Source organism: Vombatus ursinus, unplaced genomic scaffold (genome assembly GCF_900497805.2).
Source record: "Vombatus ursinus unplaced genomic scaffold, bare-nosed wombat genome assembly UNPS02014863.1, whole genome shotgun sequence".
Lineage (NCBI taxonomy): Eukaryota > Metazoa > Chordata > Mammalia > Diprotodontia > Vombatidae > Vombatus > Vombatus ursinus.
In genome coordinates this window covers 36,502,991-36,523,401 of record NW_020954641.1, presented here as the reverse complement: position 1 = coordinate 36,523,401, position 20,411 = coordinate 36,502,991, and the positions used below count along the sequence as shown (strand labels likewise).

The window sequence follows — 20,411 nt, the reverse complement described above, 5'->3', positions numbered from 1 at the left end:
ATCTTTCCAGGATCTATTTTCCAGGTCAGTTTGTGTTTCCAAAGAGGTATTTTATATTTTCTTCTGTTTTTCATTCTTTTGATTTTGTTTAACTGATTCTTGATGTCTCATATAGTCATTAGCTTCCACTTGCCCAACTCTAATTTTTAAGGAATTTTCTTCTTCAGTTAGTTTTTGTACCTCCCTTTGAATTTGGTCAATTCTGATTTTAAAGGAGTTTTCTTCAGTAGATTTTTTTTCCATTTTAACAATTCTATTTTTTAAGGAGCTGTTTTTTCTTCAGTCAACTTTTGTGCTTCCTTTTCCAATCTATTTACTTTTTTCATAATTCTCCTTCATTACTCTCATTTATTTTCCCAACTTTTCTTCTACTTCTCTTACTTGATTTTTAAGTTCCTTTTTGAGTTCTTCCAAGAGGACTTTTTGAGCTTGAGACCAATTCATATTCCCCTGTGAGGCTTCACATGTCGGCATTTTGATGCTGTCCTCTTATGAGTTTGTGTTTTTATCTTCCCTTTCACCACAGTAGCTTTCTATTGTCAGGGCTCTCTCTTCTTCTTTCTTACTCATTTTTTCAGCTTATTTCATGACTTTTGTTGCTTGTTTGTTTTTTTTTTGCTAAGCAATGGGGTTAAGTGACTTGCCCAGGGTCACACAGCTAGTGAGTGTTTTGCATCTGAGGCCAGATTTGAACTCAGGTCCTTCTGAGTCCTGGGTCAGTACTCTATCCACTGCTCCACCTAGCTGCCCCATATTTCATGACTTTTAAAGCTGACTTTTGCTCATGGGGCACAGAGGACACTATCCTAAACTTCTTATGCTGGAGGCCAGGGACTGGTCATTGGTTTTCCTCCTTGGGTCCTCAGGTGCTTGCACCTTTTCCATTACACTGAGGGTGACCTGTTGGGCCTATTGTGCCAAGGTTCCAGGGCTCATAATTTGCCTTTTGCACTGATGCTGGAGACCCCACTGTTGGCCTGCTGAGCCAGGACCAAGGGACCTCCATTGCTGATTCTGTGCTGTGACTAAGAGCTTCACACTGGCTTGCCTGGACACCATCTGGCCTGGGCTACACTCTCCTTTTATCTAAATGAGATAGACCTTTCCTGAAGTCCTTCTAAGTTATCTTAAATAGGAAAATTGTTTACTCCATCTTTTTGAGGGTTCTGTCACTCCAGAATCCATTTAGAGGCTTGATTTAATGTTGTTTTTCAGGGAAACTGGGGAGATCTCAGGTAACTTCCCAGCTTCTCTCTGCCATCTTGGCTCAGCCCCCTGAGAAATTCTCTTAAACAAAATTTAGCTATAATTTGTATTAGGCAGTGCTCCAAAGGAATTAACAAAGTCTGTTCTTTAAAAAAAAATGCAAAAAAGAGGAAAAAAACATACTGCACAAAATAGTAAATTTTGGGTATAAGGCAGCTATTTACTTCTTCTACCACACACACAAAAAAATGGTTATAATAAAATATTGACAAACATACATTAACAAATTTACAAATACTCAAAACTCAAAACCATAAGGTGACAGTACACAAAATGTTGGACCTGGAGTCAGGAAGATCTGAGATCAAACCTGGTCTCAGATAATTACTAGTTGTTGCCTTTCTCAGTTTTTCCAACAGTGAAACTGATATAATAATAGCACCTATCTCCCAGGATTGTCATGAGTATAAAATGAGATAACATAAAGCATTTTGCAAACCTTAAGGCAAAACTGTAAAAGCTAGTTACTATTATTATTATTCCCTATAGAGATAACAACTCCAGGAAACTTGTAGCACTACTGAACAGAAGTTTCCCATTCATCTCAGTCCTCTTCTATTTAAGCAATCTACAAAATCTTGATGTTCTGGACAGCCAAATACGATTTGCCATATCTTAATACTTCAGATTTTAACACCTCTCTGCCAGGAGCCATCTTCTTCTACAAGATGGGTATGACTGTAGGAGACACTTCTCACTGACCAGCTCTGATTCAAGAACTCTGGATCTCTCAATCCAGATAAGGTAGCATCTGAGCTTAGAACTATTTATTTCTCAAGATTGATGTTTCATGAATTGTGTTGAGGGAAAAAGTACAAATTAAAAGGGGCATAGAGGAATTAAGGTCCTTTCTCAGAGTCCATTGGCAAACATAGGTTAATTCTCCTTACTGTGTGCTCTCTATAAGCTGTTGGAAATACTGAATGACTTTAGGAAATTAATACTTCCTCCCCCCATATCTTAATAGAAATACAAATAATTGACCTGTTCTGTCCCAGAAGAGGCTCAACCAATAAAAAAGGAGCAGCAAAACTTTCTGCAATGCTTATAACCTATTAAGGATATGGCTTCACTTGGCTCAGTCATTAATCACCTTTGACAAAATCCTCAGTCATGGAGGTTACATGACTATTAGGACTATCAGGAACCAATGTGTACATTGGTTTTAGCAAAGAGTTTGGAACACTATTCTATCCCAATTCAAGCTCCATGGGATGCCCAGCCTCCCTATAGTTCAAACAGAACTCAGGTGCTGCACCTTATATGACAACTTTCTTGACTACTCTTCCTAGTTATTATTTTTCTTTTGAAATTGCTTTATGTGTGCATTATAAACTTTGTATTTACATGAAGTACATGTGATCCTATCTTCTCCCTCTGACAGGATGCAAATGCCTTGAGGATTGGAACTTTTTCACTTATGCCATTGTATACTCAAGTTCTAGTTTAATGCATTACAAAAAAAAGTGGTTGCTTAATAAATGTTTGTTAAGTGGAATTCAATTGAATTGGGCTTTGATTGATAATGTTGTGAACCTATCCCAGTGTTGTGAGTAAACAATTAAATGTTTGTTTGTTTGTTTTTTTAAATGCAGTGTGAACTGTGGCTATTTCCTCATTCTGGTTGATCAAAGATCATGTGGACAATCAAAATGGAGAGAAACAAAATAAATATATTGGATGAATCCCCCAGAATATACATGAATACATACATTCAGACAGACATATGATCAAGTAGATGGATGGATAGATGGATAGATGGATGGATAGATAGAGATGGATAGATAAGAAAGATTTTGTGGATCAAAGATATGTATATCTCACACACACACACACACACACACACATACATATTTGATATAGATATATTTGATTGCATCTCATAGAGACATGGCCATGGAAGGAAAATGTTCCAAAGGTCTAATCTCCCATGCAAAGCTGTACTACATACTTATTTCCCCAATCTTTTTTACCTTTCATTACCCTGCCCTCAAAAAGTAGTCCTTAAAATTTTCTTACAATTCCTGGGTTCCTATATTTTCCCCACTAATGTGCTGATTTTCTTGCTGTAAAATCCAACCATTCTGTTTGCCTCCCATCACTTATGCTCAGCCATCCATGAGCCTTTGTGGTTCAGAAACACTTTGGATCCAGGTCTTTTATTTGGTATTTGCCACAGCGCAATAGCATATTGATGGATTAGTAAGTAGGGGCTGTTCAATCTTTATTTTCTAATTATGGGCAGAAAAACAACTAAGAACAAATACAAAAATTCCCCAGAATCATATTGCTGCCACTCACAGTCAACTCTCTTTTCTAATATGCCCTCCTCCTCATTGTTCTTGGGGGACAGAGAGTATAATCAGCCTTCTTCCTTCATTTCCAGTATTAAGCAGCTTTTAATTTAAACCAGAGCCTCTGCAGCCTGATAGCTACCAACTTTTCAAACTGATAGAAAATTCAAAAAGCAGCAAAGAAAAAGAATTTCTCTCTGCATTCATTTTGTTGAGGAAGCCTATTTTATTTGGTTCTCAGATATACCAATTTTTAATTTTTAATTGCTATGTCAAAAGCAGTCAATTTTTTTTCATGGTCCAGCTGATAAATCTTCACAGCTTGTTGAGTTTTTCAAAGTTGTAAATGGTTTATTTATTTTACATTCTTTTATTTTTTATGATGGAAAACTCTTTTATTTTCTACCAGGGATGGAGTGGCAAATCTCATCTTCTGCATTCAAGATTCTTGGATAGATTCGTTAGTGCAAGCACAGGGCTAATGATAATAATAGTTCACATTTTAAGGTTTGCATGCAGTATCTTATTTGATCTCCATAACAAACCTGAGAAGAAAATATTAAAATCATTCCTATTTTACTCATGAAAAAATGGAGGCTGAGAATGGTTTAGTGACTTGCTCAGGATCATATTGTTTATGTGTCAAAAACAAAATTTGAAACCAGGTTTTACTGACTACAGATCCAGCACTCTACCCACTACATCAAGTTGCTTCCTCAAATGAGAACAAAGTTAAGAGGACTGATTATCTCAGTCTGACCCACAGCCATAGTAGTTATTCAGTCCCCTTACAAGTGTGGGATATTGACCATGAGGAGAAGGATATATACTTGTATCATCAGTATATACTTGTCCTCATTAATAAAAACACAGTTAAAGTACATTTCCTATTGATGCTTTATTTAATGTATTTTTTTAATTTAAAGGTGGCATAATTAATATGACAAATGAGTACACATTGACTACAGGAAGCAAATCAGGAAAGCTCTATTACTTCAATGTTAGATGATTTCATTTCTCCTTTTGGAAACCAATGCTCCCAATGTTTAGTATGATGTCATACATGTAATAGGTACCCTGTGAATGTTCATTGAATGACTGCCTGAATCAATGAGTATGGTTTGGCAAAGAAGTCAGGATGCCTAATGGTTACAGCTGGGGAGTAGGAGTTAAGCCTCTGAAATTCTATTTCTGGCTCTTCTTCTGATTGCATTCAATATGCATGAATATTCAGAAGTTGTTTATTTTGGGACCCAAATTGAAAAACACACATCTAGTAAACATGCTGCTAAGGAAAGCACTGGACAAGCTGATGCAGTTGAAAATAAAGAGCACATTTTCTGCCAGCCTCCCAAAATATGCCCATAAAATGTGTGCCCATGCATTCCGTGGTGCACTCCAAAATGTGCATTTGCATATGTAGATACTGAATTCTGCATACAAAATGGTTAATTGCAAATACAAATCAGCCACTGCGGACATATTTACTTCTTTTGTAAAGGCCAGTACAGTCATGTGGACTACAAATGAATGCATACTGTCATATTTTTGGAAATATTTTCAGAGTGGAAAATGTGAACCTCTTTGCTGAAATCAATTAGGCAACTGTCATTCTCTGGACTAAAACATGGCATCATTTTCTCAGATAAGGAGAGGACGACTTCAAGATGTTTAGAATTGGAGTGTTTTAGTGGTATTTGTTGAAGGAGACAGGTGAATTGAAGATGATGAAACCATGCCATCTTTCATATATTCAATCCTAAATTATCCAGGAAAAGATTATTCATACCTATTCCTTCAACTTAACTGTTGGGGTCAGAAGATGAAAATATTATGTTAGTTATAATGTTATATAGGTTATAATATGAACCTATGATTTAGGAAGACAAATCTGCTCCTTTGATAATACAACAGTGTGGTACAATAGAAGATGGCAAAGGTTCGAATTCCAGCTCTGAAACTTAGGACTTACGGAAGCAGGGAAAAGTTATATCCTTACTGTGGGCCTCATTTTCCATACCATTGTAATAAGAGGAATGACTGTTGGGCCTAAAAATCTGGGCATTGTACCTGTTTCCCTACCCTAAACTCATGCATGCAATATAAACAGATTCAGTTAGGAAAAGAAAAATGACAAATGTTGGACACAATGTGGGAAAATTAAAACAGTAATGTATGAATGGTGAATTTGTATACTGATTCAACCATTCTGGAGAGCAATTTGGAACTATGCCCAAAGGGTTATGAATTATGCATACCCTTTGACTAAGTAATACCACTACTAGGTCTGTATCCCAAAGAGATTAAAAAAAAACAGAAAAATAAAAGGACCTCTTTATACAAAAACATTTATAGCAGCTCTTTTAGTTGTGGCAAAGAATGATGTCCATAAATTGGGGAATGGCTGAACGAGTTGTTGTATGTGATTATTATGGAATACTATTGTTCTTTAAGGAATGATGGGGGCAAATAGGTGATACAGTGGATAGAGCACCAGCCCTGATATCAGGAGGCCCTGAGTTCAGATCTGACCTCAGACCAAACACTTGACACTTACTAGCTGTGTCACCCTGGGCAAGTCACTTAACCCCAATTGTCAAAAAAAAAAATGATGAGCAGGATACTCTCAGAAAAAAAAAAACATGGACTTGCATGAAATGAGCAGAACCAGGTGAACATTATGCACACTAACAGGAATATTATATGATGATCTACTATGATTAATTTATCTATTCTCAGTAATAAAATGATCCAAGACAATTCTGTAGTACATATGATAAAAGGTGCTATTCATCTCCAGAGAAAGAGCCTGAATGCAGATCAAAGACACTTTTTCTTTATTTTTCTTTGGATTTTTTTTTCATCTGTGTTTTCTTTCCCAGAATGACTAACATGAAAATGTGTTTTGCATGACTACACATGTATAACCTATGTCAAATTGCAGCAGTTTCTAAAGTATGACCTTTTGTGTGGCCTATGGGGTTATAGCATGATTCTACTACATCTGTCAACCAATTAGAGAACAGGGAGATAGTTTGAATCCCAAATTCCTAAAAATAGAAAATTATGGGACTTGTTTTCAAAAACCCCCATCCCTAGCCTTGACTTTATTATTCCCCAACACTACCCCATTTTCCCCCTTCCACTTCTGTGCAAGCTCCAGACCTTTCTCCTTCTGCATCAGCTATTAGTCCACTAGGATAATTGTAACTTAAATACTCCCTGGAAACACACAGCAGCAGATATGAAAGTGCTAATGGAATGTTCTACACACATACACATATTCACATGTTCACAGAGTTTAACCCTCCTTGAGCAACCAGATCATTTCATGGGTGTGGCAGGTGTCCCATGGAGGATGGACTCTGACCTCAGGGGTATGGATTCTTTCCCTACTTTTGTTTTGGGTTGGCATTGTGAATGACACAGTCATGAATGTATGAGATAGATAGATAGATAGATAAATATACTTATAAAGAGGCATATGTTCATTCAAAATTTTTATTTATCTTTTTTTCCTGATAGAGATAAAAGATAAAAATAAGGTTAGAGATGACTGATTTAGAGCACAGACAAAACTAATATAGGTGCTGATGAGCCTGTTTGCTATTAGATTGATTGTTTGGGTTCTTTCACTCTTCCCCTTTCTCCCTCTTGCTCTTAATTGAGCTCTTCACTGCTGACTAGAGTATCTACCATTCAGTCAGCGAGGCTTTCAATCACTCAACTGTAGCCTTGATTAGAGCTTCCCCTTCTTTCCTGCCTCTGACTCATCATTGTGGAAAATACACTGACTCCAGATTCAATTAATATGGCTTCAAATCCTTCCTGCAATGGTTATCACCAGGTTGATGTCACTTAACATTCCTGGACTTCAGTTTTCTTATCTCTAACATAAAACAGTTAAATTAAATGATATCTAATGACCTTACAACTCTAAATTTATGATCCTGTAATTTGTGTATACATCACTACATTCTAAATTCTTTTCTGGAAAGACAATGTCTTATTTATCTATTTCCTCCAATATCTAACAAAAATACAAAATTATTAAACAGATAATAAGTCCTCCTCCTACTACTACTACTAACAACAATAATAATAACTCACATTTATATAGTACTTGAACTTTTACAAAGTGCTTTACTCAAAATAACTTCCAGTAAATTATTTATGATAATTGGTAAAGTTTTGTGGTAGGATAAGTCGTTTTTTATCTATGTATGTAAGTATGTAAGTATGTATGTATGTATGTATGTATGTATGTATGTATGTATCTATCTATCTATCTATCTATCTATCTATCTATCTATCTATCTACAGACATTTGCAAAGTGTCTACTATGCCAGGTATTGTGCTATGTGCTTCGGAAATCAATACCATTAATTAAATAATTATTGGACTAACTGAAAATCATGGTAAAAAAAAAGAGCCCAGACATCAAGAAAATATCAAGGAAAATTGCCCTGATATCATAAAACCAGAGGGTAAAAGAGAAATGAAAAGAATCTATCAATTGCTTCCTGAAAGAGATCACAAAAATGAAAACTCCCAGGAATATTAATACCAAATTCCAGTGTTTCCAGGTCAAAGAGAAAACATTGCAAGTGGCCAAAAAGAAATAATTCAGATATTGTGGAGCCACACTCAGGATCCCATAAGATTTAACAGTTTTTACATTAAAAGATCAGAAGGCTTAGAATTTGATATTCTGAAGGGCAAAGGAGCTAGGATTACAATAAAAATTTCCTACCCAGCAAAACTGAGTTTAATCCTTCAAAAGGAAAAAATGGATATTCAGCAAAATAGAGGATTTTCAAGAATTTCTGATGAAAAGACCAGAGCTGAATAGAAAATTTAGCTTTCAAATACAAGACTCAAGAGAAGAATAAAAGGTGAACAGGAAAGAAATCATAAGGCATTCAAATAAGGTTAAACTATTTACATTCCTTCATGGGAAGATGATACTTGTAACTACTAAAAACTTATTATTAGGGCAGCTAGAAGACTTAGACAGACCTCACAGGCATGCATTGAATATAATAGCACGATTATCTAAGAAAACAAAAATTGGGGGATGTAGGAGAAAAGAGAAATGCATGGGAAGGGGGAAAGGAGAGGTAGAATGGGGTAATTATCTCACATAAAAGAGATGTGAAAGAGTTTTTACAATGGAGGAGAAGATAGGTGATGGGGAGAGCACATGTATCTTACTGTCTTGGAATTGGCTCAAAAAAAGAGTAATATATACGCTCAGTTGGGCACAGACATCTATCTTACCCTACAGGAAAGTAGGAAAAGGGTATAGGAGAAGGGAGTACTGATAGAAGGGAGGGCAGATTGGGCGAGAGGGCAGGAAGAAGCAAAACACTTTTGAGGATGGACAGGGTGAAAGGAGAAAGAGAGTAGGATAAACAGGGGGAAATAAGATGGAGAGAAATATAGTTAATAATATAATGTGAAAAAATAGCAATTTTTCAGATAAAAGTCTCATTTTTCAAATATATAGAGCACTCAGTCAAATGTATAAAAATAAGAGCCATTTCCCAATTAATAAATGGGCAAAGGATATAAACAGGACATTTTCAGACAAAGTAAACAAAGCTATCTAAAGTCATATGAAAAAAATGTACCAAATCATTATTGATTAGAAAAATGCAAATTAAAACAACTCTGAGATACCATCCCACACCTATGAGATTAGCTAATATAACAGAAAAGGAAAATGATGAATGTTACAGGGGATGTGAGAAAATCTAGACACTAACACACTATTGGTGCAGTTTTGAATTGATTCAACCATTCTCTACAGCAATTTGTAGGTACGTTCAAAGTATTATAAAACTATGTGTGCCCTTTGATCCAGAAATACAGCTACTAGGTCTGCATTCCAAAAAGATTAACAAAAAGTAAAAGGAATTATATGTATAAAAATATTTATAGCAGCCCTTTTTGTAGTGGTAAAGAATTATAAGTTGAGGGGCTTCCCATCAATTGGGGAATGGATGAACAAATTGTGGTACATGATTATGATGGAATACTATTGTGTTATAAGAAATGAAGAACAGGATGCTCTCAGAAAAACCTGGAAATACTTAGAAGAACTGATGAAAAGTGTATGATGATCAATTGTGAATGACGTACCTATTCTTAGCAATACAATGATCCAAGACAAGGGGCCTTATGATGAAAAATGCTGTTCATCTCCAGAGAAAGAAAGGATGGAATCTGAATGAATATTGAAGCACATTTTTAAACTTTATTTTTCTTTTTGTTGTTGTTGTTGTTTTTGTCTATGTTCCCTTTCATAACATGACTAGTGTGGACATATGTTTTGCATGACAGCACATGTAAAACCTATATCAAATTGTTTACTTTCTTAATGAGGGGTGGGGAGGGATGGAAGGAGAGAATTCAGAACTCATTATTTTTTTTAAAAAATGTTAAAATTGTCTTTACCTGTAGTTGAGGAAACATAAAATATTAAACTAAAAAGAATACAAGTAACAAATAAGTAAATAGATAAAAAGAAATGAGAGCAATGCAAGGAAATTATGAAAACAATTAACAGATTGGTAAAAGGGATATAACACCTAAAGGAAGGAAATAACTCTTTGAAAATCTGAATTCATCAAGTGGAATCTAGTGACTCCGTGAAACATCTAGAAGCAATTAAATGAAATCAAAAGACTGAAAAATAAAAGAAAATGTGAAATATCTCATAAGAAAATCAGCTGACCTAGAAAATAGATCAATCCTCTTCCCCTATAAATGAATGGAAGATTCAGGATATGATATTTCAGAAGGCAGAAGAGATAAGATTACAACGAAGAATAAGTTACCCAATAAAATAATATAATTCTATAGGGGGTGAAGGGAAATGGACATTTAATGAAATAAAGGATTTTTAAAATTTATTTTTAGTTTTCAACATTCATTTCCACAGGACTTTGAGTTCCAAATTTTCTCCCCATCTTTCCCTCCCCCCACCCACCCCAAGATGGCATGCATCCTGAATACCTCTTCTCTCAATCTGTCCTCCCTTCTATCAAGCCCCCTTTCTCTTATCCCCCTTCCCCTTTTATTTTCCTGCAGGGCAGGATAGATTTCTGTATCTCATTGCCTGCATATCTTATTTCCCAGTTGCATATGAAAACAATTTTTAATATTTGTTTTTAAAATTTGGGGTTCCAAATTCTCTCCCTTTCTCCCTCTCCACCTACCTTCATTGAGAAGGCAAGTAAGTTGATATAGGTTATACATATGTAATCATGCAAAACACTTCCATCATAGTCATGTTGTGGAAAATTAACTATATTTCCCTCCATACTATCCTGCCCATTTATTCTATTCTCTCCTTTGACCCTGTCCCTCCTCAAAAGTTTTTGCTTCTGATTTTCCCCTCCCCCAATCTGCCCTCCCTTCTACCATCCTCCCTTTCCCATCTCCTTCTTACCTATTTTCCTATAGTGTAAGATAGATTTCCACACCCAATTGAATGCATATGTTATTTCCTCGTTAAGCCAATTCCAATGACAGTAAGATTAACTCATTCCCTCTCACCTATACCCTCTTCCCCTCCACTGTAAAAGCTTTTTCTTGTCTGTTTTATGTCTTTTTTGTCTCTATTCCTTTGAATTTCCATTTTTTCCCCTGAAGGATTATATTCAGTTTTGCTGAGTAGATGATTCTTGGTTTTAATCCTAGTTCCTTTGACCTCTGGAATATCATATTTCAACCCCTCTGATCCCTTAATGTAGAAGCTGCTAAATCTTGTGTTATCCTGATTGTGTTTCAACAATATTTGAATTGTTTCTTTCTGGCTGCTTGCAATATTTTCTCCTTGAACTGGGGAATCTGCAGTTTGACTGTAATATTCATAGGAGTTTTCCTTTGAGGACTCTTTCAGGAGGTGATCAGTGGATGCTTTCAATTTCTATTTTACCCTCTGATTCAAGAATATCAGAGCAGTTTTCCTTGATAATTTCTTGAAAGATGATGTCTAGGCTCTTTTTTTGATCATGGTTTTCAGGTAGTCCAATAATTTTTAAATTATCTCTCCAGGATCTATTTTCCAGGTCAGTTTCTTTTTTTCCCAATGAGATACTTCACATTGTCTTCTATTTTTCTTTCTTTCTTTTGGTTTTGCTTTACAATATCTTGATTTCTCATAAAGTCACTAGCTTCCAATTGCTCCATTCTAATTTTTAAGGAAGTATTTTCTTCAGTGAGCTTTTGGACTTCCTTTTCCATTTGGCCTATTCTGCTTTTTAAGGCATTCTTCTCCTCCTCAGCTTTTTTGTAACTCTTTTGTCCTTTGGGTTAGGCTATTTTTAAGGTGTTATTTTCATCAGTATTTTTGGGGGGGTCTCTTTTAGCAAGCTGTTGACTTGTTTTTCATGATTTTCTTACTTCACTCTCATTTCTCTTCCCAGTTTTTCCTCTATTTCTCTTACTTGCTTCTCAAAATCCTTTTTGAGCTCTTCCATGACCTGAGACCAATTCCTATTTTTCTTGGAGGCTTTGGATGTAAGAGCTTTGATTTTGTTGTCTTCTTCTGGTTGTATATTTTGATCTTCTTTGTCACCAAAGAAAGATTCTATGGTCTGACATTTTGTGCAGTTTGTTCTTGTTCCCAGACAATTACTTGAGTTTTAAACTTTTTGTTAAGGTAGGGCTCTGCTTCAGTGTAGAGGGTGTATTGTCCCAAGTTTCAGGGGTTTTGTGCAGCTGTTTTGAAAGATACTAGTAGGGACCTGTAAATTTTCAGTTATTCCAAGGTGGTATGATCAAAGATGAGGTGTTTACTCCTTTCCTGGCCTGTGCTCTGATCTATAAGTGACCACAAGCACTCTTTTCTCCCTTTGAACTATGAGGAGGATTCCAGCTCTGCCATGCCAGTACTCCTCCTCACCCCAGGACCGCCTCCCAGAACTGCGACCCAGATCCAAGCACCGGCAAAACAAGAGAATCCTGCCTCCGCACTAGCAAAGAGATCCCTTAAATCCCCCTCTGATCAGCTGCTCGATTCCCCCACCATCTATGGGCCCAAAGCTCTAGAAGCAGCCACCACCTGGTGGCTTCTCCAAGGCTGGGGCTGGACTACACTCCTCTCTCCCCCAAGTCTGACAGATCTTTCCTACTCCCCTTCTAGGTTTTCTTTGGCATTTGTGAGTTGAGAAGTCTGGAAACCACTCCAGCTTCCCATGATTCAGTCTCCTGAGGCCTGCTCCAGGTTCACTGAGGCTCAGTCTTTGCCTGTGGGGCCCACTTTGAACTCCATTCCTCTCCCAGCCCAGTGCAACTGACCATTCCCTTCAACCATCCAGGTTGTCTTGAGCTGGAAATTTGTTTCACTCTGCCTTTTTGTGGGTTCTTCTGCTCTACAATTTGTGTAGAGCCATTTTTACAGGTATTTGGAGGGGTTTGGGGGAAGCTCAAGCAAATCACTGCTTTTATTCCACTGTCTTAGCTCTGCCCCCTCCATAGAGGATTTTCAAGCATTACTGATGAGAAGTCAAGCTTAATTTAAAAAATGATGTTAAAATACAAGACTTAAGAGAAACCTAAAAAAGTAAACATCAAAGAGTAATCATGATGGACTTAAAATGGTTAAACTGCCTAGATATCAAAGAACCAGTAGGCAAAGTAGAAATTGAAAGAATTCATTGATCATCTCCTGAAAGAGATCCTAAAATGAAAACCCCCAGGAATATTATAGCCAAATAGAGCTACATGGTCAAGGAAACAACACTGTAAGTAGTCAGAAAGAAATACTCCAGATACCATGGAGCCACATTCAGGACCAAACCAATATTAGTCTTAATCTTATTATGCTACAGGTGCCATAATATATGAATTTACTGAGGTACAAGCATACTTTGACAGTGACCAAATAGTAACAAGAGATATCAAGATCTCTCTTTTTCAGTTTCAGGTAGGACTAAAATAAAAATAAAAGCAAAATATAGCATTAATCAAATTGCTTCTAGAGCTAAGCTCTGATTGTCATAATGAGGTGTATGCATACTCCCAGTAAGGGCCTGTTTCAGTCATTTCTGGTGTACTGTTGCAAGCATGCCAATATGGCTGAAGCTCACTTCTGATAACGTGAACTAGCAGATCTATAAACTGGACAAGAAGGGTCTGATGTCCTTCCAGACCAGTGTGATCCTGAGAGATTCTTATGGTGTGTCCCAAGTACACTTGGTAACAGGCAACAAAATATTGAGAATCAGGAAGTCCAAAGAATTTACCTCTTAGCTTCCTGATCAAGAAAGCTGTTGCTGTTCACAAGCATCTTGAGAGAGATAGAAAGGATAAAGATTTTAAATTCTGTCTGATTCTGAATTGAAGACCAGCTGGCTTGGTATTACAAGACAAAGAAAGTGCTCCCAAATGGAAATATGAATCATCCATCGTCTCTGCTCTGGTTGCATAAATTTTGGATTATGTACGAAAATAATAAAACCACGTTTAACTGAAAAAAAGAAACTAGATTTGTGAGATCTTCTAAATGAAATTGCAATAGAATACTTGTATTTTTCAGCACCACATGGATCTTTTACAAAAAATTGGCTATGTATTAGGGCACAAAGATATTTTAAACACATGTAAGAAGTCAGAAATAATAAATACATAATTAATAGACAATAATGCTATAAACATAGTAAGTATTTCATGAACCAAAAACAAAAGATACAGACCCAAGTGGAGATTTAACGATGAAACTCTACATAATGAGTGGATCAAGGAACTTATAGAAAAAAATTAATAATTATATGAAGTAAAATAAAATAATGAAACAACATAACAAAATTTCTAGAATGCATCTAAAGCAGTTCTCACAGGAAAAAGTATATCCCTAGAAACACATAATTACAAAATAGAAATAGAGATGAATGAACTGAAATGTATTTTTAAAAAAATTAGAAAGCAAACAAAAATAAAGCCTAAAATAAGAATAAAAGAGGAGACATTAAAATTAGAGGAGAAATAGATAATCTGGAAACCCAAACTACTATATAAATGATAAGTAAAACTAAAATTTGAAGCTAACAGTCTAATAAAAAACTGAAACCTATGCACATAAAATTATATAAAAACAAAACAACAAAAACTAAAATTTAAATTCTTGCTTCCAAAGTGGTACCTGAAATCCAAGGTTGAAAAATAATTCTTGATAGGGTGGGGGTGATCAGGAAACACTTCATGAACAATTCAATTTTAACTTACCTTCAAAGGATTGGGAGCAACAGAGAGGTGAAATGGGAAAGGGAGAGCATTCCAAGCATAGAGAACAGAATAAACAAGGGCATATAATGCCTCTGGTCTCCCTGCCTCAAATTTCTCCCTGCTGTAATCTATCTTCCACATAGGTCCTAAAGTGATTTCCCTAAAGTTCAGACTTGACCATGCCATGCTTCTACTAAAAAATGATAATAATTCCAGGGGCTTCTTATTGCCACTAGTACCAAATAAAAACTCCAACATGTTTGGAAAGAGGATTGGCTCTGGCATCAGAGGACTTATGTGAAAATCACACATAGGCTGTTTTATTCTTATGTGAGTTTGGGCAAATTAACTAAATGTTTCTAGTATTCATTTTCCTCATCTATAAAATGAGCAAGCTTAACTTCACGATTTTTGAGATTCCTTCTCAGCTTCAGATCTGTGATTTTAAGTCTATGATATGTTACTCTTATTGTTCAGATGTTTCAGTCTTGTCCAACTCTTTGTGACCTTATTTGGGGTTTTCTTGGCAAAGATACTAGAGCAGTTTGCCATTTCATTCTCCAGCTTATTTTACAGATGTGGAAATTGAGGTAAACAGGGTTTAGTGATTTGCTCATGGTCACACAGCTGGTAAGTGACCAAATTTGAACTCAGATCTTCCTGATTCCAGGCCCAGCACTTTATCTATTGTGCCTAGTTGCTTTACTTGGCATTTAATGTACTTTATAGTCTGGCGCCTAGGGCAGCTAGGTGGCACAGTGGATAGAGTAGGGGCGTGGATTCAGGAAGATGAGTCTTCCTGAGTTCAAATCTGGCCTCATCTACTGGCTGTGTGACCTTAGACAAGTCACTTAACCATGTTTGTTTCAGTTTTCCTCATCTGTAAAATGAGCTGAGAAAGAAATGGCAAACCAGTCCAGTATCTTTGCTAAGAAAATCCCAGATAGGGTCAAGGAGAATTGAACATGACTAAACATGTCCATGCCCAATATACATGTTTAGCCTTAAGTATTACTGCAGATCTTTCACCTTATGGTATTGCTAATGTATGAGATTCTCATACATTATACTACATCTCTCATCTCCATACCCTCGCACAGTCTGTCTCTCGTTTCTGGAATGCACTCATTTCTTTCAGAATTAAATCAAGTCCTACCTTCTTCCTGAAGCTTTTCTTTGTATGTACAACTACCAGTGACCTCTCCCCATCAAATTACTTTGTATTTATTTTTCAAATATGTATATGCTTCATATATTTTATGTATACTTTTATATGTGTAGCTTTTCTCCAATTATAAAATGTAAGTTCCTTGACATCAGGGATTGTTTCATTTTTGTCTTTTTGTTCCCTATGCACAATTCCTCATACATTCTGGCTACTTCTCATTCACTTGATTCATAAAGTCATGGGAGTAAAACCTGTTCTATGGAAATAGTATAATCTAATAAAACTGGTAAATCAAGTTCATACAGAGGAAATGATATGACATAAGACTGGAAAGATCAACAGGTATTGTGTTGTGGCCTTAAATGCCAACTAGCTAGGTGGAGTGGTGGATACAGTGCTATATCTGGATTCATGAAGAACTGAGTTTAAATCCTCCCTAAGACATTTAATAGCTGTGTAATCACAGGCATGTCAATTAATCTCTGGTTACCTCAGTTTTCTCATCTTGATGATGATGATGACAAAAATAATAATAATAATAATAATCACACCCAAGTTTGTTATGATAATAAAAGAACATGCTATATCTCAAACACTTGGCAAACCTTGAAGTGCTATATGAATTCTAGTGATGATGATGATGATGATGATGTTTCTTAGGTTATAAGGAATGTATGAAATTTTTAAGCAGAAGAGTCAATGGCAAAATCTTTATATAAGGATGATTAATCTGGAACCAGCATGAAAGAAAAATTGGAGAAAAAAGAGTGAAGGTACAAAGACGTGGCAGAAGATCATTGTATTAGTATAGGCAGATGTATGTAAGCATTTGTGTTGGGATCATGGCAGTAGGAGGAGGGTAGAAATTGAGAGATATTATGGACATAGAATTGATAGGACATGATAACCATTAGGATATGAAAATGTGAAAGAGATATAAAAGTCCAAGATAATTAAGATTTCAGGCATAGCAGACTTGGTGAATTTTTGTACCACTAACAAAAATAGTAAAATTGGGAAGGACAAGTTATATGAAAAGATTGTAAACTTGGTTTTGGGGAATTAAATTGCTGGTAGAAGATTCATGGGGAAAATTCCTATAAGAAGCTAAGATGTTGGGAATGCAGAATACAGGTTTAAGGCAGAGATAAAGATTTTCAAGTAATAATTTTCATGATCTTACTAAAAACTGATGCTGTGGGAGTTAATGGGCTTTCCAAGAGGGAGAATGTAGAGAAAGAAGAGGACCAAGGACGAAACTTTGGAAAATATTTACCTAAAGATAGTGTGGAAGATGTTTAAAAGGAAAAGAAAAACTAAAGGGTTTTGTTGCTGTTGTTGTTGTTATTGTTTAAATGTAGAAGCAAAACCAAGAGAGTTTTGTTTCTCTGAAAGCAAAGGAGAAAAGAAAGAATACTCAGAATAAAAAAGATAATCAAGATAATTTATGTGAAATGATTTTAAAAGTATCAAGCATTTTAAGGTTATCATAAGTTCTAAGAGAGGCAATGTAGTGTAGTTGATAAAGGGACATCTTTAGGGGCAGAAAAACACTAGATTCAAGTACTATCTCTAGCACATGAGATCACATTTCCAGAGTAAAGCCCCTTCTCCCCACCCCTCATAAGTGCCCACATACACACAAGTGTTCCAAAGAGCATTTCTGATCTTTTTTTTCTCCTTTTCTTCATTCCTTTGTCCCCTTCTTTCTTTCTTTCTTTCTTTCTTTCTCTCTTCCTTTTTTCTTTTTCTCTTTCTTTGTCATTCTTTCTTGCTCTCACTCTCTCATTCCTTCAATCTGGTCATATGGAGTATATTCTTATAATTATTTAACTATAATAATATAATTTTATAAAGAGAATAAATACCATTCTATATGGATACATATGTACATTATTATATGTACATGTGTACACACACACACACACTCTCAGGCTTTGTTTTATTTCAATGTTTACATGCCTATATACGCATATACATACATATATAGAGAGACAGAGACAGAGACAGAGACAGAAAGACAAAGAAAGAGACACAGAGATAGAGAGAGACACATAGAGAGAAAATTTGTTCTTACATCACCTTTATTTTTCTAATGGACAAAAATAAAGCACTATAGAAGAATATCTGAGTTATTACAATAAATCTATAAAAAGAATCCATAAGCGACCTGTTTAACAGTTACTGTTTCTTCATAAGGAAACCATCCAAATAAACTCAATATTATTTATCTAAGACTAAGCAAGGCCACAGTGAATCTGAACTACATTTCAAACTGGTGTCTTTTGCCTTCTTTCAGTGGATCAGAAAAGCCAAGTTATAAGCGACCTGGATCTAGTCCAATGTCTTCATTTGATAAAGAATGAAACTGAGGCTCTGGTATCTTATATGACTTGCCTAAGATGGCAGAGGTAGTAATCAGTAAAGCTGAAGGTTGAACCCAGGTATGGCTTCATCTAGTGAAAGCTCAGATTCCTGACAAAGCAATTTGGGGAGCTTGTAAGGAATTTAGACCTACAAACATGTATTCTCCACTGTACTGTATGCCTTTATGTCTATGGAACTTGTCAAAAGCAGGAAAAATATACTCAGCCCATGTTATCAGATGTATGTATGCTCCCAAGACACTAAAAATGTCTATTGAGAGATAAAAAATAAACATAAGGGGCAGAAATCATCTATCTAGAGTCTCAAGAGTCACAGCAGCATCAATTGCCCAAAACACCTGGGTTGCAAGGAGCCAATAATGATAAATGGTGGAAATAAACCAGAGTCTAAAACCACTGCCATGACAAGATACATGAAAAACAATGCAATGAAGCTGGGAACTGCGATTGACACACCAACAACTTAGGCAGCAAGAAACAACTATGAATCAGTTGCCAAATGATTGATTTTTAATTGTTTGCACAATTGATTGGAAGGTATAACAATGAATTATCTTGATTATAATGACACAATTCAGGCACTAAGGTGATTCAACTGAATCATTAAGGAGGCCAAAATATTGGATTGGGGGAGGGCTCTGTGGATAATCTTGAAACAGACCAATTCTAACTTAAGCCTTTGTCTATAACCCACCCTGCCCAAATCAGATTTTTTTAAATTTCAATCAAAAATCATTTTTTGTAAGCAAAAATGAATCGGAAAGCATGAAGATGTTCTACAGGTGAGAAAACAGACTCAGAATAATATAGAGGCAAAGAATAATTTCAAGGCCTCTTATTGATTTTTCTCTCACTCCTAGTACCTATTTATATCTCCCCTAACGCTGTGATTTACACATGGTAAATAACTTACACTTAGTAGGTATATAATAAATATCTGAATGAATGAATGAATGGAAAGGGTAAGGCAATTTCAGATAGAGTCTTATTTTTAACTTGGAACATGGACTTTAAGATCACAAAGGGAATTCAGGGTTGCATACCTGCCCAAGAATTCCTTCTATGACATTTCTAATAAGTGGCTACCTAACCTCTCACTGAATACATCCAATGAAGAGGAATTCCTTTTCCAAGATGCTGCATTCCACTTTTGTATAGCTTTAATTATAAATAAGGTTTCCCCTCTTCTATCCTGCCTAAATCGACCCCTCTTTGCCTTCCATCCATTTCTCCCTTTTCTGCCCTTTATGGCTAAGCAAAACAAATGTTTTCTGTCTTCTTTGTGATGGACCTTCAAATGGTAGAATTATAATGTCTCCTCTAACTTTTTTCTTCTCCGGACCAAATATTCTCAGTTCCTTCTATTAATTCCCAAATGGTGGAGTCTCACGTCCTTATGACATGTTGGTTGCTCTCCAGCTGGACATTATCCAGTTTGTCAAAAGTTTTCCTAAAATGCAGCTTCCAGAATTGAACAGAGTACTCAGACATGATCTGGAAAAGGTAGAGTTCAGCATGGCCATCATTCTCTACATTCCCGAAGTTATCCCTGATTTTACTGTAGCATGAGATAGTATTGTCTATTTTTCTTCCCTACAGTTGACTCCTATTGAACTTAGAACTCACTAAAGCACTAAGATCTTTTATTGGCAACTGTTGTCAAATCATTTCACCACCAACCTGTCTATGTGAAGTTTGTTATCATTATTATTATTATTATTATTCCATTAAATTCCATGTGATATGATTTGGCCCATCACACTGGCCTTTCAAGTTCCTTTTCTCTTTAATGAAGGAATTGGCTCTCTCTCCAAGCTTCATATTTTCTATTGATTTGACAATCATGTCATCTACACTTTCAAGATCATGAATAGCAACATGGCCAAATTGGGATCCCTGGGGCACTCCACTAGAGACTTCCCTCAAAGCTGACATTACTCATTAATGGTTTCCCTTTGCAAATCTTAAAGTGTTGTATTATTGTCAGTTATTGTTATTCTTCTTTGGGACCAGTCTTTCAATCAGTTTCAAATTCATTTTGCTGTACTAATATTAGACAT

The 20,411-nt window shown here is 35.9% G+C and overlaps 1 pseudogene; it reads left to right on the top strand.

The window, feature by feature from the left end:
- Window positions 1-13,574: 13,574 nt before the first annotated feature.
- Window positions 13,575-14,002, top strand: LOC114027847 (annotated as a pseudogene).
- The last annotated feature ends 6,409 nt before the right edge of the window (window positions 14,003-20,411 follow it).